This window comes from Mirounga angustirostris, unplaced genomic scaffold (assembly GCF_029215605.1).
Source record: "Mirounga angustirostris isolate CCGP_5_RB_7025 unplaced genomic scaffold, mMirAng1.0.hap1 SCAF_3, whole genome shotgun sequence".
Taxonomy (NCBI): domain Eukaryota; kingdom Metazoa; phylum Chordata; class Mammalia; order Carnivora; family Phocidae; genus Mirounga; species Mirounga angustirostris.
The window spans coordinates 178,377,238-178,382,691 of record NW_026991711.1 but is presented as its reverse complement, the minus strand read 5'-3'; the positions used below and the strand labels follow the sequence as shown (position 1 = coordinate 178,382,691).

Here is a 5,454-nt window from a genome sequence, read left to right as displayed (position 1 = left end):
CATAATATTTTATTGGGACACAGTCATTTGAGTATCCTCTATGGCTGTTTATATGTTACAACACTAGAGTTCAATAGTTGCAAGAGAGACTATATGGCCCACAAAGCAGAAAATATTTATTCTCTGGCCCTTTGCAAAAAAAAAAAGGAGGGGGGGCTGACCCCTGCCCTAGAGCCCTATCCCTATTCTGTTGGTGGCTTTTAAATCTATCCATGACATACTCTTTTACCCCTTCTTTCCTCCTCTTGTCCTTGGAGGAGGACCTGACAACATACACCTCTTCATCTTCACCAGTTTTCTCATTGTAAGTCTTGGATCTTCTCATGAAATTCAAAAATTATCCCCACTATTTAAAAAAAAAAAATAAAGCTTAATGAAGATGTGGGAGAAAATAGAGGGTCTCTACTGGTGTCCTTGAAATAATACTATCAGACTACTATAGTACCATAGGAGTAAAATAATACTACACTTGATCTTAGCCAAAAGGCCGAGAAGCGATAGGAGTAAAATAATACTATAAGAATGGATGGCTCTATGGTATAGAAACCTGCTCATCTCCAGTTATTTGAGGAAAGTTAGGGACTACCAGACTATTAGGAAGGTCACAGAGAAGAAATCATGATTCTTCGAAATATTAATTTCAGAATTTGTTCAAAACTCAGAATCAATTATTTGTTGATTCTAAATAATCCTCTAATCTGCTAAGTAAATCTATAGAGGTATCTTCTCCAGTGGCTTCTGATGATGAGATATGTCTAAAGACCTCTCCCAAGTCTGATCCAAAAATGACATTCCTAGAAAGCAGGAGGGAAATCTGAGTGTTCTGGATCCTCCTTTCACAACAACCATAGTGGCAAATACAGTGATAATTGTGTGATCATCTCTCTCTCTCTTTTAAGATTTATTTGTTTATCCCAGAGAGAGAGACAGAGAGCACATACAAGTGCAGGGGGGTGGGGGGCAGAGGGAGAGGGAGAAAGAAACTCAAGCAGACTCCTTGCTGAGCACGGAGCCCACCAAGGGGCTCGATCTCATGACCCTGAGATCAGGACCTGAGCTGAAATCAAGAGTCCAACGTTTAACCACCTGTGCCACCCAGGAGCCCTATGTATGATCATCTCTTTAATGTCTACTTCTTTCCAGGCTTTCTCACCTAGGGTTCCTCATCTGATTTGCAGAACCCAGAAAATGTATTGCAAATTATCTTCTCAATTATCCCTAAGAAATTTGACCTTAGGCAATTGAGGCACCCAGTTATCTAGTTTATGTGAGGTTGTTATTTGTACATCTGAAGTCTGCAGGACAGGCAATCAGCCAGAGGAGATGGACATGAACTGGGAAAAGCAAGGTCAGACTAGACCATATAAGACTGACCTGGAACTCGCATTGGTCGGTCACCATTTCCAAGCCTCCAGCCTTGAGGAAGGGGTGTCCTGAAGGCAGAGCTGGCTTCATGTGTATGTAGCCTATGTGACAACTCAGAGTCTCCTGCTTAGAAAAATTTCATGCTTGGTTTCATGCTCTGCTGGTACCATCTTGAAATTCTTAATGATATTTGAATAAGGGACCCCATATTTTCATTTTACATTGGGCCTTAGAAATTATATGTTCTGTTGTGCCTGCTAGAAAGGCTGGTGCTCCTCAACAAGCACCTGGCTCAGGAGCTGGAGAAACAGAAGCAGAAGCTCCAGCAGGAGACACTGAGGGCCAGCTGTTCTCCCATGTCAACCAGATGAGCCAGCAGGTGAATGGCAACATGTGTCATATGCTATGGTGCTTCATGCCTAGCACTGACCTCCCCAGTGAATAGGAATATGGCCGCTCCTTCATTTATACCATCCAGATCTCACTCAAAAAATATCTCCAGTGGGCCAACACTAACTTGGAGCTATGCAGGGAAAGGAATTGCTGAAAATAAGCTTAGTTATTAACTTAAGTTATTAACTTAAGTTATATAACTTAAGTTATAACACTCACCATACAATCAAAATCATTTCAATCAAATCCAGTGGGATGCAGTAAAACAGAATGGAAAGAGCCACAAGACCTGAGTTCAAAGCCCAGATCCATCACTCATTGATCAAAAGTTTACACAAGTTATTTAATCTTTGAGGTTCAATTTCCTCACCTATAAAATAAATATAACAAAACTAACTTGCAAAATCAGTGAGAATTTGATAAAACATTGTTAATATACTTCCACCATTTAAAATAAATAAATAAAAAATAATCGGAAACTTTCTGCATTCCTAAGTAAAACACATAGACAAATGAACAACTTAAGAGAATGATGTCTGATACTTGGTTGAGCGGACTGGGTCTCTTTTGTTGCTACTGTTTTAGCCAATAGCAGCACCTCCCCAAATCTCCCCCGGAAGACCCCAAGTGATAGAAGAAAGTAAACGTACTTCTTCAGGGGCTTCTCGCTCACTAGCAGTACAAAATTCGGTGGCCTTATTTCATCTTGAACAATCCATGGAACTTGTGTCTTCTGTGCTATAATAGGGCTGTATTTGTTTTAACGTAAAAACAATACCTTGTATGACTTATGAGTGAAATCACTTACCTCTGTCCCTTAATTCCTCAATCACAGTGAATGTTACAAGAAAGATGCAACCTTCCACTTGGCACCTCCACAATGATTATGAAAATGATGAAGAGTAGCCAACTCTACTGAATACTTAGTATGAATCAGATGCTATACGAAACATTTTAAATGGATTATCTAATTTCATCTTCATAACATCTTCATTTTGTTAAATGGAAATCAGGAAACTAAGGCTCCGAGCTGTTAGGTAGCTCTTCTAAGATCAAAAGACTGGGCTCACAAGTGGTAAAACTCATCACAAGCCTGGGATCTCAAGTCTACGTTTATAATCTCTATTCAATACTGTCTCCCTGAAAAGACTCAGCGTTAAGTTTAAGAAGCCCAGTAAAGAGATCTAACTAAAATGCAATCTGTAATATGTATGTGAAGGAAAGCTGATCCACAAATAATTACTTTTAAAACATACATGTGGCAAATTTGAGAGTCCAAAGCTTATCTATTGGTACTCTCCAAAGCATTAGGAAAATGGTGGGTGGGCAAGTGAGAAAGAAAAGGGAACAGATGGGGGCTGAGATGAAGGAAAAGAGAAAGGGAGAGATGAGAGAAATTCACTACGAATTTAGAATGAGCACATTAAATTCGATAGGTCTGTGTGCCTTTCCCCAGTTGCAAAGTACAGGTCTGGCTGACAAGTAATTGTGTCAAAATCCAGATATTTTGAGTATGTTTTGGTGAAAAAAAGAGGCAACCACTCCCATCTACCCAAGGAATGAGAAGTACAGAAACTCTGCAGTCATGGTTTCTGGAGCCTTGATTCCAGCTCTCCAAAGAATCAAAACCAACAAGGCTAACGTGAGACTGTAAAGAACCACTTGGGCATAATACTCTCAGCAAGTAAATGTGCCTCCTCCTAAAAGCCCTAGAAGATCCCAGGAGCCAGAACCAGTGACTTCTGAGCTATTCTAGTAGCCGGAGTTACAGCAGCTTCCTTCAGCATCATTGAGGCATTAACTCATCACTTTTCCAGTACACAGATCCTGGAGCCCCGCAAGGCTAGGATAGTATTTTAAAAGTAAAATAAACTGCTATAATCCTCATAACATCCAGCACACTACTTTGCTCTTAAAAAGCATGTTGAATAAGTATATGTTAATCAGCAGATGATGACACTTCTCACATAGACAATTGAGGGAGGCAAAAACTACTCCAAACCAAAACTGTGCTTAAAATATTTTTCAAATTTAATAAGTGAAAAAGTGGCTAAAAGCCATTGCATTATGAGAAAACATGTTCTTAGTATAAAAGATAGTTTGCCAAGCATTCCAGGTTTATTTTAATTCAAAAACGGAATTAGACATTAAAAAACATGATTTTTTTTTTCTTTGCCATTCTGAACATCCCCGGGTGGTAGAAACTGTTCTGGTGTCATCTTCCTATCTCTATTCAGTGTGTTTTATTGGTGTGACTCAGAGAATGTCCTTTTAGAGATGGGATTACTTTGCTCTAAAAAGAGGAAATCTGCAAAGCTGTGACGTTTCTGGCTGACTTGGGAGGATATTTTTTTCCTTCTTTTTCTATTCTCATATTATTATTTTTTATTATTATGTTATGTTAATCACCATACATTACATCATTAGTTTTTGATGTAGTGTTCTATTCTCATATTAACAATCAGTGACTCTCTGTTTTTTTAGGATACTTTTTCTCATGTGGTTATGGTGAACCCTACAACGCTTCATGATTTTGTTGTTTGTACTGACCCCCTTTGGTTTATCATTTTTGGTATAACTGCCAACCATTTTTCTTCATTCTGTGATATTCAGCGATGACACTATATGTAAGACTGAGTCCCACAGTGGGAAGTCAGTATGAATCAATATAATAGGTGCCCTGATATGCTCCACTGTACTAATTGTTTTCCTAAATAAAAGAACATTCTTGCCACATTGGTCAATGGTAGTCACGTAAGGTGGCTTTGAGTGGATTCCGAAATCTGTAATTTGAATACCCTGCAGAAGCACTGCTGTATGCACTATTCACTCTACCTTAAATGTTCTTGCTCAATTTCCCAGGATTCCAATCTTTCTGTCCTTCACCGCTTATTTGTCGCCAGTCCCAGGAAGCCTTCCCAGATACCTCCTTCACCAGATTTGCGCAGTGTGTGGCAGCTGGAATTATTAATACTATACTACCGATCTGCTCCAACTGCCCCGAAGCAGGATTCTGAAACATTAGCCTAGGTTCCTGGGCCCTTCCCACTTCCTCCCCCTTCGCATCTCCCTTGCACCATCTCCTGTCCCAGGTGCCTCTGAGAGCAGTGCATTGCCCCTTTTAATCTCCATGTGAATTTATTACCCAGACTAGAGGTTTGAGCAATGAGTAATGCTTCTTTACTTGTTCTTTCTCTCTCTTTCCAGAGTCACTATTTTCAGTCCCAGGCCAGCCCCCAAAACTGATTTTTGCTAAGTGATCGAATGGACTCTTGAGGAGAAAATCCACAAATAAGACTTGGATGTCAGGTTAGTAAACCTGCAGAGGATTATTTTTAAATTCCATCAAGATGATGCAAGTTTGCTAACTAGAACCCATTTATAATTCCAGTCTTTATCGAATATGTTTTTCATAACTGAAATTCCATTGTCATTAAGCCACTGTCTGAAATATTAACCCCTGATCATTCTGGATTAAAAATACTGAATGAAAGTGTAAGGAGATATTTTGGTTTCTTTCATTAAAAAAACATAGGGTTATATCATGAACTGTTCTTAATGTAAGGCTAAACAATGACAAAATTAAACTTTATGGAACACCTTTTTAAAAAAACAGATTGCTTTCTACAACAAGACTTGTTTGAATAACATCTTTCTATAATGGCAAAGGTTTAAAAAAAAAAAAAAAAGCACAAT

General features: G+C 38.9%; 1 pseudogene; it reads right to left on the bottom strand.

Annotated features, from left to right (window-relative positions):
- Positions 1-393: 393 nt before the first annotated feature.
- Positions 394-499, bottom strand: LOC123840139 (U2 spliceosomal RNA; annotated as a pseudogene).
- Between the last annotated feature and the right edge of the window lie 4,955 nt (positions 500-5,454).